This window comes from Scyliorhinus canicula, chromosome 1 (genome assembly GCF_902713615.1).
Source record: "Scyliorhinus canicula chromosome 1, sScyCan1.1, whole genome shotgun sequence".
Taxonomy (NCBI): domain Eukaryota; kingdom Metazoa; phylum Chordata; class Chondrichthyes; order Carcharhiniformes; family Scyliorhinidae; genus Scyliorhinus; species Scyliorhinus canicula.
In genome coordinates this window covers 190,728,715-190,749,766 of record NC_052146.1, presented here as the reverse complement: position 1 = coordinate 190,749,766, position 21,052 = coordinate 190,728,715, and positions in this window count along the sequence as shown.

The following is a 21,052-nucleotide window of genomic DNA, read 5'->3' as shown; positions in this document are numbered from 1 at the left end:
ATAACATCAGCCGGTACAGGGATCAAACCTACGCTGTCTATATTGCTCTGCATCATGAACCAGTCAACTGAGCTAACCCACCCCCCAAACTGAAGCTGTGAAGCAGCCAATTGTCAGCTATTTAAGGTGAATTTTACAATTTAACAGGGCTACAGGGATTCCACTGAGCATTAGCATCTCACCTGCTAAAAGGAAGCTGAAGTTAACTGGGAGCTGACTGGTGGCAGGAGGTGGAAGGCATTGAGAACAGCTACATTGACAGACAGAAGGCCTGTGGTACATTCACAAAAGTGAGAGAAAATTTGATGGGAGTGCACACTCCATATCCAGGGCACTTATTGGAAGGGCCTCTACAAGGCCCAGTTCATCCAGTGGAAACAGCACTGGGGGATTGGAAGATGTTGTGCCTTAAGGGCTGAAATTACCAATGGGTGGGACACACTCTGAGTTTGAATCCTCCTATAATGAGGGCAGTGGGAGACAGAGACAGGTTCAGCCACACAGAGTAGGACTGAACAGCCAGAACAGCAGCAGCCTCCTGAAGGTGCCAGTGAATGTGGACAAGGAGGGACTTTGGGCCACAAATACAGACTAATGTTTGCAGAAGGAATTGTCCAGCTGAAAGAGCTTCCAGGTAGAGTCTCTGCTTCATGGAGAGGTCAGGGTACCAGTGTCTCTGTTCAGCAGGTGGTATCAGAGGTCTACAGCATAGTGGGAGAATAGTGGAGGCCAATGAGATGTGGTGGCCACCCATTGCCTGTGGTGGTAAATGTTACCACGGCATTCCAATTTTACACTTCAGGTTCATTCAGGGATCGTCCGGAGACATCTGTGGGATAGCGCAACCAGCAGCCCATCAGGCAGATGATGAATGTCATGTACCAGAGGGCAGGGCAATATATAACGTATAGCATTGATCACACCCTAGAGGGTGACATGCTTCGGGGCCATTGCTGAGTTCCCTCAGGTCCAGGGTATGATAACTGCACACATGAAGCCATTAAGGCTTTTGCACAGGAGCCAGGTACCTTCATAAACAGTCAGAGGTTCCCCTTGTCAAGCATTCAATTAGTCTGCGACCACTGTAAAAATCCCAAGATGTGTCCACAGTTCCCGGGAAGCTGTGACGACTAACACATTTTGAAATAATCCCAGATGTCTTAGCCTTTCAAAACATCCAAGCACCTTGGTGGATAGATACTGGATGGCAAAGGGTATGGGCTGAAGACTTGACTTCTGATACCTGTGCATAAACCTAACACAGAGACAGAGGGCTTGTACAATTACGGTGACATGGCTGCAAGGGAAACCATTGAACAGGCTGTAAGCCTTCTAAAGATGAGGTACAAATGCCTGGATAGACCTGGAGGGGCCCTATAATGTGCCCATCAAGGATTTCATACACCATGATGGTATGTGTGCATTCCACAGGGAAACAGCATTGAAGAATGATGACCACACTTGGCGCATTGTCTCCCCCTCCAGGGAGAAAGAGTTGCAGTATGTGTGTATGTTGGAGGGGGGGGGGGGGGGGGAGGGGAGAACAAAGGCCATGCGGACAATGAAAATGCACCCCAGGACTGCTGTCACCAGACATTGATATGTATGTCAGAGAGACGTGCACTCTCTCAAAAGCACACATTTCTTCTGAAATATGGTAAAATGCCCTGGAAACGGTTCACTCTTCATTCTGATGTAACGTCAGTGATCTTCCATGAAATATCCTTACCACTTCACTGGACCCGCTGTTACATTAATCCAAGGGATACATTCACCAATGCTCTCATTCTGTGCTCACCTTTTTATGCTTTCCATTACAAGTGCTCATCATCTGTCATTGACCCACTGGGGCAGAAATTAAGAGATGAATAGTTATGTAATGTTACAAGATCTTTAAAGAGGCACCCACATCTGACATTCAGTATAAAACAGCAAGACCACAAGTGCAATCTGAATAGATTTGCATGAATGCTCTGCTCTGCTCTCCCAGTGCCCGAAGAAGGTAGATTGCTGCCTGTCCTGCTCCAATGCATGGAATGGTCTCAGCAGATGACCTCTGGATGGCTGTATCCACGTGCCTCTGTCTCTAAGGCATCATGAAGCATTTGTGTCACCGTCAACGTGGATGAGGATCCGCCATTAATGCAAAAAATACTGGCTGCCAGGGATGAGATAGCGGCAGCTGTGAGTGACGTGAGTGTGACCAGGTGGACTGACCTCCAGTGCAGGAAAAAGCTCAATGACCTACTCCGGGCAGCATGAGTGAGTAGGCACCCCAGCCTCTCATTCCTACCCCTGAGATCTTTCCACCCCCATGCGAGCATCCAAACCCAACTCCCCATGCGACCCCCCAACCCGCCTTCCCCCTTTGTCTCTTCAACCATCCCCCCCACCACAATCCTTCCTTCACACACCCCCTCCCAGCACTTTGAATCACGTGTGTGGCTATCGATGCCTTTTCGGTGTCGCCTCAGGAAAAAACTCCCACAATGGCTGGGAGAGGGCCCAGACTGGCGGTGGAGTGCCAGACATATGAATCCTCATCACCTTCGAGGAGCGTATCCCGGAGGTGACTGTGGTTGAGGGCCGGACGATCACCAACATGGAGGATGGTGGACGCCGCAGAGGTGATAAACCACCGGGTTCCACCTGGATGACTTGTCAAACATGAGTTTCTATTGCCTTACTGACTGACCCATCCCTCCCACTGACCACATGTCCATTCTCCCCAGGTCCTCCAGCCGACAGCGCTAGCCTATCCCGGGTGGCCCCCTCTCCAGGCTCCCACAAAACCACCTTGGAGGGGAACTCCAAGGATGCCACCATAATAGTCGGGTCACAGTTGTCATCCCCTCCCTCCACCAGCGCAGACACACATACCTCGGTGGAAAACGTTAGTGGACAGCTTCAGGAGTACAATCTGGTGAGCACCACACAGCTGATGATGTATATCTGGTGGAGGCAGGAACCCCCAGATGAGACAGCAATCGGAGGTCTGCTGGATCCCAGGACCAAGCTGGGTCCCAGCCTGATGTTGAGCCTGTGGTACAGGGTTACCCGGAGCTGATGGAGTAGTTAGGCTGCAGCCGAGACATTCAAAGGGAGATGTCAGCGTCACTCCAGAAGATCCACAGGTGTTTGGAGGAGTCCCAGAGGCTACATGTGCTGGAGATGTCGCCAGCAATGTGTGGCACCGAGGCCAACACTGCTAGGGTGGAAGCGCAGTGGAGAGCCTGGTGCACAACGTCGGCACCAATAGTGAAGGTGCCCATGGCGCCGCGAGGTCGGTGACGGCCATTGCTGAGGGTCTCAGCAGAATGTCCGACTCGCTGGGGAATGTTACCCAGTAACAGGTTGATCTTGATGAGGTTCTGCAAGCCATGTCACATTCTCAGATGGGAATGGCCGAGGTGCTGCAGAGCATGTCCCAGTCACTGAGATGCATCATTGTGGGCATCGAAACATTGGTGTGGACCATGGGTAACTGCCAGGGCTGGAAGAGCCAGATGATGCAGGGGCAGCTGCCCCCTACTTCCCAAGATGAACCCCAGGGCCCTATGGGCACTGAGCAGGTGCCAACCCAGACCTGTCCCATGGAATGGAGATGGTGGCCACCAGCTCCCCCGAGTTCCACCCATCTGATGAGGCCGCATCTCACAGCCAGACAGGGTGGCACTGCTGTGCATGAGTAGTCGACTAGTCTGCCGGGGCCCTCCTGCCCCTGAGGCCCCAGAGAATGCCCGCCAGGGGCATCGAAAGCCACGGGACGTAATAAGCAGCTGCCCACCTCCACCACAGAAGTGCATCCTGGGAAAACACCAAGACGTAGTGGTAGAGCAACTGAGCCAAGCATATGGAGGATCACTGAGGGCAGCAGGAGAGGGGGTGGGGGTGGGGAGGGGCAGCGCCATTGGAGAATGTGGAATTTTAAACACAATAAACACCCTTGTGCACAACCAGAATGGCGCCTCCATCACTTTCTTTCTCAATGCGCACCACCTCCGAACCCTTGGTCTATCTCTCCAGGCATTCTTCCCTCCCCCCCCGTGGCACTCACCTATCCTCTGATCGTGGACAGAGCTGTGTCTCTTCGCCTGGCTGTTCAGATATTGGCTGCTGTATGTGTGATGTTGCCCCCTGCAGTGTTCAGGCACAGTGTCCATGCACCAAGGTGTGGTTGAGATGCTAGGCAATGGCTCCCAAATGCTACACTGCCCACCCACCCATGGGAATCCATTTGGGCTGTGTAAAGTGCTTATTTAATCACGATTGGCAATTCCCTATTAGCATTAGCCATCAGCTGCACGGCCAAAGACTTGGCAGTCAATTGGGGCTATGGGTGGTTGGTGGGGCAGATGGGTAGGGACAGTAGGTGCCACTGGAACGGATACACACGATCTAAGGGTTGGCATGGTGCTTTGCATGGTTGCCCCCCGGTACCCACACAGCACCCCCTAGCCTCCCATGGCTGCCCACCCCTGTTGAAGGTCCCCTAACCCCAGCCAAGGGTCCCCCCCACCTCCCGCCAAGCACTTGGGTGGCAAACCCTGCAACCCTGGCTCTTTCTGTGAGCAAAGATGGCTACTCACCTCCTCGGCTCACCACAGAAGCCCTTCTGCCAGGTTCACGTTTTTCAAAAGGAGTACTAATGGGCACGGCATGACCATTTGCTGGGGAAGCCGCTGAATGACAGGAGGCCTTTGGATATGGGGTGGCTCTCGTTAATTGTATGGAAATAGAGCTTAAGTGGTGATAATTGGTTTCTCGCCACACTCCTGATTTTTTTGCCTACGGGAGTGGGCCGGTTGAATCACAAACTGTTTGGCACCAGGAGTGATTCTCGTTTTACGCTTCTCCCGCTAGTCACTGGCCTGGTTTCAATCAAGCAAGAGCGCAACGAGGCCAGAGAACCGCGTCCAATAGCTCTAATTATTTACCCCCCATGGAATCCTCTTAATATCAACAAAATTCCATTACCCAACTTCAGCAAAGAATATCCATGGCTAGAATGATTATGATCTTACTTTTACGATGCTTTAATTGTACCTCTGTCTCCAATAAGCCTAGCTGCCTTTCAAACCAGGAGTTTTAAAAACATGAGTGCAGCAGTCACAAACTAACTCAGTCTTTTAACCTTTACTGCACCAACTACATATAATACAATATATCTGAAAATCCTGCACTCATCACAGGAGGCAGCAGAGACCCAAGTGTTTCAGATCCACCTTGTCTTCCATCACTCTACCGAGCTCATGGGTGAGGCCATACTGCAGAGATAGGTGCGTGCCTCCCTCCATTCACTGGATTGTGTGCTGCATGTGGTTCTTTCAATGGCAGAAGCCAAGCTCTCATAAGTCAGAGACATGATGCCAACCATGGCATGGATGCACCCCTCAGATGTATGCGCATGGTGCAAACAGTCTCTTTAAAATCTGACAGATGCTCTCCAACTTCACGCTGCTGTTCCAGCATCTGTTACTTTGCTAACACTTGCCATCTTTGTGAAGTTGAGTATCAGTGGGCCATTCCTCAGATCTATGATGGTGGCTACAGCTGTCACTGTCTCCATTACTTTTTTGCATGCTTCTGTGCCATGCTCAACAGCTGTTGCCCCATTTCTAACTGCGTGTCAATGCCCACTGGTATTTGTGCTGGTGGAGGGTGCAACAGACCAACGGGAGAGACCACCGTGATGTTAGCGCATTGTGCTTTCAATCACATAATGCTGTCTATCCTTGATCTGTAGCTTCCTGTGACCATCAGGCCCCACAGCGTGCCATAGTTAGTATTCATCAGAAGGACTGATGCCACATTCATCACACTACTCGCTCTCTATGTGCCCCATGCCTGCCTTCCCTTCAGCAGAAGGCTATCCTGCTATAATTGATCCTCCATGAGCATCACTACACCTATGAATGGCATACCACCATGAGTGCTTCTCCACCCATATACATAGACATTATTGCTTGCATCTCATATGCATGGGATGCTGGTCAGCCTATGCCAACTTCCATGTCCAGCACCGTGCCACTGGGAGACTTCCTGCAAGCGACCATTCAGTCTTGTCAATGCAGTAATTAACTCTGGTTAAACATGGGCTTCTTTCATGAAACTAATCTTTGACTCACTGGACGATGGCATCCAGTGATGTGTGTGTTTGCTACATGGGTACACACTCATTGGAAACATACGAACAGGCGCCGGAATGTGGCGACTAGGGGCTTTTCACAGTAACTTCATTTGAAGCCTACTCATGACAATAAGCGATTTTCATTTTTCATTTCATAGACCGTGCAGGGATGGATGCTTGCTCTTATGAATGCCACTCACCTTGCCAGATTGTATCAGGTACCTTGAACCGTTGAAATGTTTGAACCATATTCCTATGCTTGTGAGACCACCTCACGACTGCTGACTTTCCCAGCCCCCTCCAGCCATCCTCTCTCTGATGCCAGCCATTCCTGCTCAGCCTCTGGTGCTCGGCAGTGCTTCAGAAACTGCTCTGGAGAAAGGCCCTTGACCTGAAACGTTAATTGCCTTCTCTGTCCACAGATGCTGCCAGACCCGTTGAGTATTTCCAGCAATTTTTGTTTTGATATTTCCAATTTCCACAGTATTTTGTTTTTGTTTTAGTTACAGCTGCCAAGGTCCTCCTTTATGTGCAGCCTGCAGGAAGGCTTCTCTTGAAAAATGGCACTCTTTGACCTCCCACCTGCTGTTGGCCAGTTTCCCCCAACTTCTCCCCCCCCCTCCTCCCCACCCACTGGCTGCAGATAGCACATCCTTGAGCATATCCTTCCACTCGCCTGTGTGGCCAAACGACCCATATGGAACCCTAATCCTCGCATTAGAGTAAAATTCAGCCCACTAGTAACTCTCAATTGCTCAAAAAATGAAGGAAGCAAACCTTTCTGCCTCAAAATCTAAACCTACCATGTGAGGAAATTCTGCATTTTACACATTCTCAGATTGCATAGTTCTGGTTCAAAGGACTGTTCGTTCATTGTGTGGGGAAAATATTCCAAGTGCAGACTTTTCAGGCACGTTGAACATTTGAAGAATACTTAATGGGGAGATGAAAGGACAAAGCATCCTGTGAAGGAGCCACTTGTTGAATTATTCTGTTTCAGATTTAAAAAAAAGCTTTTTGAGTGATTGAATCGAATCATAAACAAGCCACGAAGGACAGTTAAATTCATATGAAATAGCACTTTGCCGTTCTTGACCTATTGATCTTCACTTTGAATGTTAGCAAATTATTTCCATGTCAAATGCTGACAAAAAGTGTGACTTAAAATTGAAACAAAGGATGTAAGATTTGTGGGTTGGAAGTTTTTATTGTAACAAACTAGCCATTCTCCCATAGTGTTACCGTCGGGAAAAAGGCCACACCACGCATAGTCTTCAAGTGAAGTGGGGTTAGAGGTGCAAGGAACTGGAAGGAGAATTTAGTCGGTGGTTAGCTCCACTCCAGTGACATGTTTAGATGATCCTGACTGGACACTTCATTGCTGCATTGAGGGCACATTGCGATTCCACAGAGATGCAACCTTTAAGATAAGACATTAAAACTATAGCTGTGTGTGTGTGTGTGTGTGTGAGAGAGAGAAGGAGAGAGAATGAGAACAGACCATTATGGGAGTTGCAATGTTTGACTTTTGAACTCAGTTGAGAGTGTAGGAAAAACTTGCAAACATATATGTGTCAAACAGGAAAAAGACCAGCATAGCCCACCCAGTCTGCTCCACATAATCATGATATACTGAATTTCATCAAATCTACAATACAGAATAAGGCCATTTGACTCTCTTGTTTTATGCTGTCATTTATCCTCTCAAGCCTCTCCCTATCATTCTTCATCTCACCCCATTTACATATACATTTACATAGGGGCTGGTTTAGCACAGTGGGCTAAACAGCTGACTTGTAATGCAGAACAAGGCGAGCAGCGCAGGTTCAAATCCCGTACCGGCCTCCCCGAACAGGCTCCGGAATGTGGCGACTAGGGGCTTTTCACAGTAACTTAACTGAAGCCCACTTGTGACAATAAGCGATTTTCATTTCATTTTATATTTTCCTTCTATTCCTTTCTCTCATCTACTTATCTTGGGCTGGATTCTCCATTTTGCGATCCTCCAGCCACGCTGTGCCGGAAAAACAGCTCGTCGCGGCGCAGCTTGGCCGGTGGAAACAGGGAGACCCCGCTGCCAGGATCTATCCGGATCACAAGACCTCGCGAGATTCAACGCAATCTCACGAGAGATTGCGATGTGAATCCCGCCCATAATGGACGAGATAACTTTTGGGCAAACCTGCATATTAGAGCAAGGCAATAAGCCTTACTCTAATGTGCAGATTCCCACACACCTGAGACTTTGGGATTCAATCCCTTCACCTTGGGGACCTCGGGCGAGCGACTTTTGGAACTGGTCCCAACAAACGGGGCCCAGGCAGAATGGCACTTGTGGGGGGTCTTCAAGAGCATGGGCCTCACGGTAGCATGGTGGTTAGCATCAATGCTTCACAGCTCCAGGGTCCCAGGTTCGATTCCCGGCTGGGCCACTGTCTGTGTGGAGTCTGCACGTCCTCCCTGTGTGTGCGTGGGTTTCCTCCGGGTGCTCCGGTTTCCTCCCACAGTCCAAAGATGTGCGGGTTAGGTGGATTGGCCATGCTAAATTGCCCGTAGTGTAAGGTTAATGGGGGGATTGTTGGGTTACGGGTATACGGGTTACGTGGGTTTAAGTAGGGTGATCATTGCTCGGCACAACATCGAGGGCCGAAGGGCCTGTTCTGTGCTGTACTGTTCTAAGTCTAAGCATCGGAGGTCCCCAGCTGCATGTCCTTTGGGCAGGGTGCTACCACCTGGGAACTGTGGCACTGCCAACCTGGCAGTGGCACCTGGATGCCAGCCTGGCACTGCCAAAGTGCCTTGTGATTCTGGCAGGGGCACTGCCAAGGTGTCTGGTTGGCACTGGCAAGATAGCAGGAGCACCACCAGAGTGGCAGTGCCAGTGTGCCTGGGTGGCACTGCCAAGTGTCAGGGTCTGAGGAGAGAGCCAGAACCCATGAAAGGAGGGTGGAAGTAGGTGTATGAAGAGACCCCTGGTAGGTTGAGGGATAAAGGGTGGGGGCCCTGGAGGGGAGGGCAGGAAGGCCTGAAAAGGGAGGGCCCTCTGCGACTCCATAGTGAGGAATCATCGCTTAGGGGTTGTGGGATAATGCCCATGTGCGTGGGGCAGTGACATTGCCTGTTGGTGGGTGAGATTGGTAATTCAAAGGCTTTAATTACCAGAGAACCGGACAGCTGCCGAGACGTGTGCTTACAGCATTCTGCCGAGTAAGCATCATCTTATATACCGTTTCCTGGGGGCGGAGCCAGAGGCGGAGACCCCCAGGGTTCCAAACCGGTCATAAAGGGACAATGTATTAAAGGCAAGGTACAGTTACAGCAGTTATACCGATACCATTCATCACATTTACCCCCTGTTTAAAAAAAACACATAGTCCGTCGGGGGTGAAGTGGAGTTATAAGTTCAGCCTTTTGGGTGGTCTGACCGTCCGTGCTGACCTTCTCCGCTCCGGTGGTGGTGCCGTGGATACAGTCGGTTTCGGTGGTGGTATATCCGGGAGCACGGTTGACTGAGCCTTTGCCCGCTTTGGAGCTGGGGGGGGTATCCGGGGTGACTAGGGTGATTGGTGCCGGCGCCGGCTGGGGGGAAGGAGGCACTGTCGGGGTCGGCAGTTGGTGCGGGGAGGGGAGCGTCGGTAGGAAGGGGGGGGGGGTCGGTGGGGAAGCCGGCGGGGTCGGTGGGAGAGCCAGCGGGTGCCAGGTCTCGCAGGGAGACAGTGTCCTGCCTGCCATCGGGGTGCTCGACGTAGGCGTATTGAGGGTTTGCGTGTAGCAGTTGGACCCTCCCGACTAGCGGATCTGTTTATGGCTCCTCACGTGTCTCCGGAGTAGAACTGGTCTCAGAGTCGTCAGCCAATGTGGAAGCGAGACCCCAGAGGTGGACTTCCTGGGGAAGACAAACAAACGGTTGTGAGGGGTCTCGTTCGTGGCCGTACAGAGGAGCAACCTAATGGAATGTAGGGCATCGGGTAGGACCTCCTGCCAGCGGGCGAGTGGGAGACTCCTTGACCGTAGGGCTAGAAGGACAGCCTTCCAAACTTTCGCGTTCTCCCTCTCCACTTGCCCGTTTCCCCGCGGGTTATAGCTCGTCGTCCTGCTCGAGGCGATGCCCTTGCTGAGCAGATATCGTCGCAGCTCATCGCTCATGAACGATGTACCCCGGTCGCTGTGGATATAAGCGGGGAAACCAAACAGTGTGAAGATGCTGTGCAGTGCCTTGATCACGGAGGCCAAGGTCATATCAGGGCAGGGGACAGCGAAAGGGAAGCGGGAGAACTCATCGATAACGGTGAGGAAATAGATGTTGCGGTTGGTGGACGGGAGGGGCCCTTTGAAGTCCACACTTATCACTCAAAGGGCCCAGAGGCCTTTATCAGGCGAGCCCTGTCTGGTCGAAAGAAGTGCGATTTGCACTCCGCACAGATCTGGCATGCCTTGGTCATGGCCTTGACCTCCTCTGTGGAGTAAGGTAGGTTGCGGGACTTGATGAAATGGGCAAGCTGGGTGACCCCCGGGTGGCAGAGGTCATCGTGGATGGCTCTCAGGCGGTCTTTTTGCGCGTTGGTGCACGTGCCACGGGACAGGGAATCCGGGGACTCGTTGAGCTTCCCCGGGCGATATTTAATATCGTACGTATAGGTGGAGAGCTCTATTCTCCACCTCAGAATTTTGTCATTCTTTATTTTGCCGCGTTGTGTGTTATCGAACATAAAGGCAACCGACCGTTGGTCGGTGACGAGGGTGAACCTCCTACCGGCTAGGTAGTGCCTCCAGTGCCGCACGGCCTCCACTATAGCTTGTGCCTCCTTCTCGACTACTGAGTGCCGAATTTCCGAGGCGGTGAGGGTTTGGGAGAAGAACGCTACTGGTCTGCCCACCTGGTTGAGGGTAGCAGCCAGGGCGACGTCTGATGCGTCGCTTTCTACCTGGAAGGGAATGGTTTCGTCCACCGCGTGCATGGCGGCCTTGATGATGTCGGCCTTGATATGGCTGAAAGCCGACTGGGCCTCAGCCATCAGGGGAAAAACCGTGGTCTTAATGAGTGGTCGGGCTTTGTCCGCATATCTAGGGACCCACTGGGCGTAATAGTAGAAGAGCCCCAAGCACCGTTTGAGTGCCTTGAGGAAACGGGGGAGGGGGAGTTCCTTAAGGGGACGCATGCGGTCGGGGTCCGGGCCTAGGACCCCATTTTCCACGACGTAGCCGAGGATGGCCAGCCGGGTTGTGTGGAACACGTATTTCTCTTTGGTATATGTGAGGTTGAGGGCCCGGGCAGTCTAGAGGAACTTCCTCAGGTTTGCATCGTGGTCCTGCTGGTCATGGCCACAGATGGTGACGTTGTCCAAGTATGGGAAGATAGCCCGTAAGCCATACTGGTCCACCATTTGATCAATCGCCCTTTGGAAAACGGAAACACCGTTTGTGACACCAAAAAGGACGCTGAGAAAGTGAAACAGCCGACCGGCTGCTTCGAAGGCCATGTAGGGGCGGTCCTCTGGGCGGATAGGGAGTTGATGATAGGCCGATTTTAGGTCGACCGTGGAGAATACCCGATACTGGGCGCTTTGATTCACCATTTCCGCTATGCGGGGAAGTGGGTACGCATCGAGTTGCTTAAAGCAGTTTATGGTCTGGCGATAATCCACTACCATTCTTGGCTTTTCCCCGGAGCGGACTACCAATGCTTGAGCCCTCCAAGCGCTGTTGCTGGCCTCTATGACCCCCTCTTTCAGTAGCCGCTGAACCTCTGACTTGATAAAAGTCATGTCTTGAGCATTGTACCGCCGACTCCTGGAGGCGACGGACTTACAGTCGGGAGTGAGGTTCGCGAAGAGGGGGGGTGGCGCAAATTTGAGTGTCGCCAGGCTGCATACCGTGAGTGGGGGCAGGGGCCCGCCGAACTTCAGTGTCAGGCTCCGGTGGCTGCACTGAAAGTCGAGGCCGAGCAGCAGGGGGGCGCAGAGTTGAGGAAAAATGTTAAGTTTAAAGTGGGTGTTTTCAGCGCCTTGAATCCCGAGGTCTGCGACACAATACCCCGTGATTTGGCCCGAATGGGACCCCGAAGCGAGGGCGATAGTTTTGGACGCGAGGTGGGTGCGCAGGGAGCAGCGCCTTATCTTGTCCGGATGAATAAAGCTCTCCGTGCTCCCGTAGTTGAATAAGCAGGGAGTGTCGTGGCCATTGATTTGTACCCGCATCATTGAGTTCCGCAGGTGCTTCGGCCGCGATTGATCGAGCATGATCGCTCTTAGTTGCAGGTAGTCAGAGTCCTCGGTTGAGTCGGACTCACAAAATGGCCGCCACCGTCGGTCGCACGTGTCGGGATTCGAAGATGGCCGCCGTCAAGATGGCCACCCCATGACTCGCACAAGGTCGATGATGCGTCGGAAGTAGGCATGTCCGGCCGCCTCGCGCCCGTGTTGCGGGGCCTGTGAGGCCGGAAGCTTGATTTCTGGGCCTGGTGAGACTTTTGCTAGCGGCCTTTGGGCCCAGCCAGGCAGACTTTTGCGAAGTGCCCCTTCTTCCCGCAGTCGTTGCAGATCGTGGAGCGGGCCAGGCAATGCTGACGTGGGTGCTGGCCTTACCCACAGAAATAGCATGGGGAGCCCCCTGAGTGAGCGGATTGCCACGCGGCACAAGCCTGTAGCGTGGCCGACTCTGGAGGGGATCGAGAGGGGTTCGCAAGGTCCGCAGAGTATGTACGGAGGTTACGGTGGGCTGTTCCTAGAGAAGATGCGAGCGTTACCGTGCCTTGGAGATCCTTTGCCCCATCTTCTAGGAGCCGCTGCCGGATGTATGAGGACCTGATACCGGACACAAAAGCATCACGAATATGTAAGTTCATGTGGACTTCTGCCGTCACTTCTTTATGATTGCAGTTCCTCGCGAGCACCGTGAGTCTCTCCACGTATTCGTCTAGAGTTTCCCCGGAGCGCTGGCGGCAGGTCGAGAGCAAATGTCTGGCGTGTACCTTGTTAATCGGCTTTACGAAGCATTTCTTTAGTATTTTGACCGCAGTTTCGTATGTCGTAGCGTTCTCGATCACGGAGGAGAGTCGGTGGCCCACCCGGGCATGTTGTAAGCTCAGCTTGCGATAGGCCTCAAAATACCGGAGCCAATATTGCATGGCTGTTGGGACTGGGGGACCTTCCCAAAGTCATTGGGGCTTCAGGGGGTCGGGGTCATTTAGGGGGCTCCAAAGGGTGGCATGTCAAAACGGCGTCCTGATCTCTTGCTACTCTGAGGAGTTCTGGCGAGTGGAGCTCCTCAATGCACAGAACGGGCCTATGTGGCCTCAGCCATGCGTTCCCTGCTGAGGCCCCCTATGTAATTGAGTGCCATTTTATAGCATTGTGTTTCTCAATGCTCCGAGGCCCGGGAACGCGCAGCTAGATGCACTCGCTATGGGACTTTGTTCCCATTTAGTTCAATCCCGCCTGAAGTGTGGGCTAGCCCAGTGAGAAACTCCCCAGGGCCCAAAGAAGTGACTAAGAGTGGTTAGATGGTGGTGGGGAACTCGCCAACAGAGCCGGGGAGAAACTCCCAGCAAAAACCACCAGAAATTACACTTAGAAACATTTCCTTTAGGTCGCACCCATAAAGTAAAGATATTGGGTATATACTCAGATTGGCATGATGTAACTAGTGATTTGCACAAGGTCCTCATTTTATGGATAAATAAACCTTAGGTGAAGGAATACCAAGCCAATCTCATTTGTGCTGACAAAATTATGTTATGTGATACAGTAAACAGCATAGATGGAAGCAAAGGGTTTCAAAGGGACCAGTATCAATTAAGTAAGTGGTGGAAGATGGAGTTCAATATGAGAAAATGTGAATTCATCCTCTTTGAACCTCATTTTCCAAATGGCGAGAAGTGATGAACTGTGGATGAATAGAGCTTTCGGAGACCAAGTGTAGAAATCATTAAAAGCTCATGGATAGGTACAAAATAAATGTGGTCCATACCTCAGTAGTTCCAGGAGAGTTGTTTTGTGTTAGTTATTTGTTCGTTAATTTATCCTAGTTATTTTACCATGTAGTTTGATCTGTAATTAATTATTTTAAACTACTTGCCCTGTAGATTATCATTCACTTTGGCCAGTCTACAGAACATAACATAGTACCAGGGGTGATGATTTAACCAGAAATTAAAGATTCTGTACAAGAAAATTCGAACCACTGAAGATAACTCTGCAGGATAAGAAAGGAAACAAACCTTTGCGACTAACCTTGCAAGCTACTGGCATCATGTGCTCAAATGCGCGGTAAAACTTCAAAGCCTGGAAAGGAAGGTTTCAAGGCACCTCCGCAGTTTCAGTTTACCAGTAATGTAGAGGTAAATTGGAGGGTGTTTAACAACAGTTTAAACTTTATGTTGGTCTGCAGGCACAGCCCGACGAGAGGCGTATTGCGTTGCTGCTCACTGTAGCAGGTCCCCAAGAAATTGGGATCTTCAATGTGTTTGCATTCGAAGACAAGGCTGATGGCAAAAGCTTCGAAGAACTGCTTAAAAGATTCAATCAGCATTGCTCCCTGAGAATGAAAGTTGAAGGCCTCAAAGACCACGAGCAGAAAAGAGAAAGATTTTTGTCTGTTTTTACTCCTCTGAAAACTGGAAGGTAGCAGCGGGGGCGGAGCCAAGCGGAGGCCGAGGCGGCAGGCCCGAAGCCAGGGCACAATGTAGGTGAGGTGTCCCACATCGGATAGCTCCCGCCTCGAATGTGGTAAGAAGACTGAGCCCGGTCCCAGGGAAATTCTGGAGCTATACAAAAAAAGAGTATTGACATTCACACTCTCAACATAGTTCTTCTGCATTCCCCTGAAAGCAGCGTCGAGGAAGGGAGGAAACGTGGGCTCGCCGTTGAATGAGAAGACGGGCAAAAGTGCTGACAAGATGGATAACGGGCAGCACGGTAGCATGGTGGTTAGCATAAATGCTTCACAGCTCCAGGGTCCCAGGTTCAGTACCCGGCTGGGTCACTGTCTGTGCGGAGTCTGCACGTCCTCCCCGTGTGTGCGTGGGTTTCCTCCGGGTGCTCCGGTTTCCTCCCACAGTCCAAAGATGTGTGGGTTAGATGGATTGGCCATGCTAAATTGCCCGTAGTGTCCTAAAAAAAGTAAGGTTAAGGGGGGGGGGGTTGTTGGGTTACGGGTATAGGGTGGATACGTGGGTTTGAGTAGGGTGATCATGGCTCGGCACAACATCGAGGGCCGAAGGGCCTGTTCTGTGCTGTACTGTTCTATGTTCTATGGCGGAGGATGGACCGCATGGTGGGGCCGCACTACTTACAGTGGAGAAGATGACCGAGGTGATGGCAGTGGAGCTGGAAAAGCAGTTGGCGAGGCACATGGAGGCTTTGAGGAAGGAGATGGCGGTCACATTGAAGTCATTGGTGGAGGAGGCAATCTCCCCGGTGAAAGTAGCTGTGGCAAAGACATCGGCCGAGGTGAGAGAGCTGGGCGAGAAGATGAGGGAAGTGGAGGAGGCCGCATCGCAGCACAGCGACCAGTTCATCTCGATGGGGGACGAGCTGCGAAGGGTGGTGGAGGCCAACAGAGGTCTCCGAGCAAAGCTTGAGGACTTGGAGAAACGCTCGAGGCGGCACAATCTAAGAATTTTGGTCTTGCCCGAAGGGACAGAGGGTCCAAGGCCAACAGAGTACTTCGCTAAGAAGTTGGCGGAACTGATGGGGGAGGGTGAGAACCCCTCTCAGTACGAACTGGACCGAGCTCATCGGTCGTTAAGGCCGAAGCCCAAAGTGAATGAGCCGCCAAAAGCAGTAAACATCTGTTTCCATAAGTACTGCATGAAGGAGAAGGTATTAAGCTGGGCAAAGCAGAAGCGCGAGGTGCAGTGGGATGGTGCCGGAGTTCGGATCTACCAGGACTTGACGGTGGAGTTGGCAAAGAGATGAGCGGCATTCGGGCGGGTGAAGGCGGCACTGTACAAAAAGGGGGTGCGATTTGGTATGGTATACCCGGCGAAGCTGAGGGTGACTTATGGTGCCAAACACTTTTATTTCGAGACAGTGGAGGCGGCTGAGGCGTTTGTGAGGGCGGAAGGCTTGGGACAGTCGTGAGGAGCAGAGCTGGAAGAGAGACTGTGGACTGTGATTGGGGGGCTGGAAAATGTATAAATGCTATAACTTTCTTTTTAGCGACGTGTACTGTAATTTACTTCTCTTCACATTGTTACAGAGTTCAAGTTATTAGTTGGGTTGATTGGCATTCTGTGTTGCGACGGTTATATCTCAGTTTAATGAATTGTATGGGTTGGATTGTTGTTTTTCTTTCTCTGGGACTGGATTCAAAGGGGACGGTATAGCATGGCAGGGGGTGCCACCTGCGCTAGCTCAATAAAGTCGGCTAGTTAACGGAGGTGAGGTGAGAGGAGGGCTGAGGACATTGGAGCCTGGTTGGCAGGTTTTGATGGGCCTACGAGGCGAGCGAGGTGGGGGGGTGGGGGGGGGGGGAACTGATGCTGGGAGATGTTTTTTCAAGAGGAAATGTAGGGGGATTTTTGGGAGGGTGGGGAAGGGTTCGATGTTAATAATGGATAGGGGCGGGTCAGGCTCATGGGGCAGGGCCCGGTGGTATGATGATGGTGGATAAGAAGGGTGGGGGGGTGAGAGACCCCCAGTTAGGACAGTCACGTGGAACGTGAGGGGGTTAGGAGGTCCAGTCAAGAGGCCAAGGGTGCTTGCGCATCTTAGAAGTTTGAAAGCCGACATAGCAATGCTGCAGAAGACTCACTTGAGGGTAAAGGACCAGGTGAGACTTAAAGGACCCACGGCGAGACATCACTGAAACGACTACACGATGACATCAATAAGTTCCATCCCACCATCAAACTCACCATGGACTATTCTCCAAATTCAGTTCCATTCTTGGACACACTCGTCTCCATCAAGGACGGTCACCTCAGCACCTCGCTTTACCGCAAGCCCACAGATAATCTCACGATGCTCCACTTCTCCAGCTTTCACCCGAAACACATTAAAGAAGCCATCCCCTATGGACAAGCCCTCCGTATACACAGGATCTGCTCAGACAAGGAGGAGCGCAACAGACACCTACAGATGCTGAAAGATGCCCTCGTACGAACGGGATATGGCGCTTGACTCATTGATCGACAGTTCCACCGCGCCACAGTAAAAAACCGCACCGACCTCCTCAGAAGACAAACACGGGACACCACTGACAGAGTACCCTTCGTCGTCCAGTACTTTCCTGGGGCGGAGAAACTACGACATCTTCTTCGCAGCCTCCAACACATCATCAGCGAGGATGGACATCTTGCCAAGGTCATCCCCACACCCCCACTACTGGCCTTCAAACAACCGCGCAACCTCAAACAAACCATTGTTTGCAGCAAATTACCCAGCCTTCAGAACAGCAACCACAACACCACAAAACCCTGCCAGGGTAATCTCTGCAAGACATGCCAGATCATCGACATGGACACCACCATTACACGTGGAAACACCACCCACCAGGTACGCGGCGCATACTCGTGCGACTCGACCAATGTAGTCTACCTCATACGCTGCAGGAAAGGATGTCCCGAAGCGTGGTACATTGGCGAGACCATGCAGACACTGCGACAACGAATAAACGGGCATCGTGCGACTATCAACAGGCAGGACTGTTCCCTTCCAGTTGGGGAACACTTCAGCAGTCAAGGACATTCAGCCTCTGATCTCCGGGTCAGCATTCTACAAGGAGGCCTTCAGGAGACGCGACAACGCAAAATTGCTGAGCAAAAACTTATAGCTAAGTTCCGCACGCATGAATGCGGACTCAACCGGGATCTGGGATTCATGTCGCATTACATTCGGCCCCCACCAACAAGCCTGGACTTGCAGAGGCCTACCGACTGAACTGGCTTGGGACAATTCACACCTCTTTAACCTGGAGTTACCTCTCTCTCTGCATCTTTGATGATTTGATTGCCTGCAGGTGCTCGCATTCCGGGGCATCTCTGGCTGTGTCTATATAAACATTTCTGGAACAAGCCTTTCCATTCACCTGAAGAAGGAGCCGTGCTCCGAAAGCTCGTGTTTGAAACAAACCTGTTGGACTTTAACCTGGTGTTGTAAGACTTCTTACTGTGCTCACCCCAGTCCAACGCCGGCATCTCCACATCATGGCTACCATTGACACCGCAAACTGCCGGCTCAAAGTGGAGAGGATCTCCAGGAAGATCGCGCATATAGACACTGACATTCAGTTTCTACAAAGATGCAAAAAAGCAGACAAGATCCCGAAAGGACTACAGATCAAAAACCCACTCAAGTCGACTTACAACACAGACTACGCTGAAAGACTCTGCCACCGCACCTCTGTCACACTCCTCAAACACCTCGTACACCAACTCTACAGCAGTCGACGCAACCTGGAAACCAAGAGAGAGGCCATATTCTCAACTTGCGCTCAGGACACAGCAGACCAGCTGCAGAACACCGCCAAACAGATGAGACAGCAATACTATGCCACCTACATGCACACCAAGAACAGGAAGCTTGAGAAACTTGGCATCACCACCAGCAGCAATCAAGCTTCTCCCGGTACAACAGTCGAAAACAATACAGGGAAATCCATTGTCAACTTGTCAGACTACACCCTTCAACCAGACGAAATCGAAGTCCTCAGCAGAGGGCTCAATTTCTGCACCACCACCAAAATGGACCCCATCAGTCTCGCGGCAGATACGGAGGAATTCATCAGGCGAATGAGGCTCCGGGAATTCTTCCACAGACCCCAAGAGGCCGACAGCGAACCCAGGGACACGACCAATGAACCGGAACAGCAGACAGCGAGATCTGCAGTGCAGCAACCGAAAAGGAAAGAGTCAAATTGGACCCCTCCGGAAGGCCGCTGCCCTAGACTCGACATGTATGCTCAAGCCGTCAGAAGTTGTGTCAATGCCAGATTCATCACTCGCAATCACAAGGCAGCCTCAAACGTCACCCAAGCACAACGCAACGCCATCCGCACTCTCAAGACCAACCGCAACATCGTCATCAAACCAGCAGACAAAGGAGGGGCCACCGTCATACTGAACAGAACAGACTACTGCAAAGAAGTATACCGACAACTCGACAACCAGGAACACTACAGGCAGTTACCCGCAGATCCAACCAAGGAACACATCCGCCAACTCAGCAGACTGATCAAGACCTTAGATCCAGACCTTCAGAACACCCTACGTGCTCTCATCCCACGTAATCCCCGCATTGGAGATCTCTACTGCCTCCCGAAAATACACAAGGCCAACACACCAGGCCGTCCTATCGTTTCAGGCAATGGGACCCTGTGTGAGAACCTCTCTGGCCACATCGAGGGCATCTTGAAACCCATCGTACAAGGTACACCCAGCTTCTGTCGCGACACGACGGACTTCCTACAGAAACTCAGCACCCATGGACCAGTTGAACCAGGAACATTCCTCGTCACAATGGATGTCTCGGCACTCTACACCAGCATCCCCCATGACGACGGCATTGCTGCAACAGCCTCAGTCCTCAACACCGACAACTGCCAATCTCCAGACGCAATTCTGCAACTCATCCGTTTCATTCTAGACCACAACGTCTTCACCTTCGACAACAAATTCTTCATCCAGACGCACGGAACAGCCATGGGGACCAAATTTGCACCTCAATATGCCAACATCTTCATGCACAAGTTTGAACAGGACTTCCTCACCACACAGGACTTTCAACCGATGCTATACACCAGATACATCGATGACATTTTTTTCCTTTGGACCCACGGCGAGACATCACTGAAACGACTACACGATGACATCAATAAGTTCCATCCCACCATCAAACTCACCATGGACTATTCTCCAAATTCAGTTCCATTCTTGGACACACTCGTCTCCATCAAGGACGGTCACCTCAGCACCTCGCTTTACCGCAAGCCCACAGATAATCTCACGATGCTCCACTTCTCCAGCTTTCACCCGAAACACATTAAAGAAGCCATCCCCTATGGACAAGCCCTCCGTATACACAGGATCTGCTCAGACAAGGAGGAGCGCAACAGACACCTACAGATGCTGAAAGATGCCCTCGTACGAACGGGATATGGCGCTCGACTCATTGATCGACAGTTCCACCGCGCCACAGCAAAAAACCGCACCGACCTCCTCAGAAGACAAACACGGGACACCACTGACAGAGTACCCTTCGTCGTCCAGTACTTTCCTGGGGCGGAGAAACTACGACATCTTCTTCGCAGCCTCCAACACATCATCAGCGAGGATGGACATCTTGCCAAGGTCATCCCCACACCCCCACTACTGGCCTTCAAACAACCGCGCAACCTCAAACAAACCATTGTTTGCAGCAAATTACCCAGCCTTCAGAACAGCAACCACAACACCACAAAACCCTGCCAGGGTAATCTCTGCAAGACATGCCAGATCATCGACATGGACACCACCATTACACGTGGAAACACCACCCACCAGGTACGCGGCGCATACTCGTGCGACTCGACCATTGTAGTCTACCTCATACGCTGCAGGAAAGGATGTCCCGAAGCGTGGTACATTGGCGAGACCATGCAGACACTGCGACAACGAATAAACGGGCATCGTGCGACTATCAACAGGCAGGACTGTTCCCTTCCAGTTGGGGAACACTTCAGCAGTCAAGGACATTCAGCCTCTGATCTCCGGGTCAGCATTCTACAAGGAGGCCTTCAGGAGACGCGACAACGCAAAATTGCTGAGCAAAAACTTATAGCTAAGTTCCGCACGCATGAATGCGGACTCAACCGGGATCTGGGATTCATGTCGCATTACATTCGGCCCCCACCAACAAGCCTGGACTTGCAGAGGCCTACCGACTGAACTGGCTTGGGACAATTCACACCTCTTTAACCTGGAGTTACCTCTCTCTCTGCATC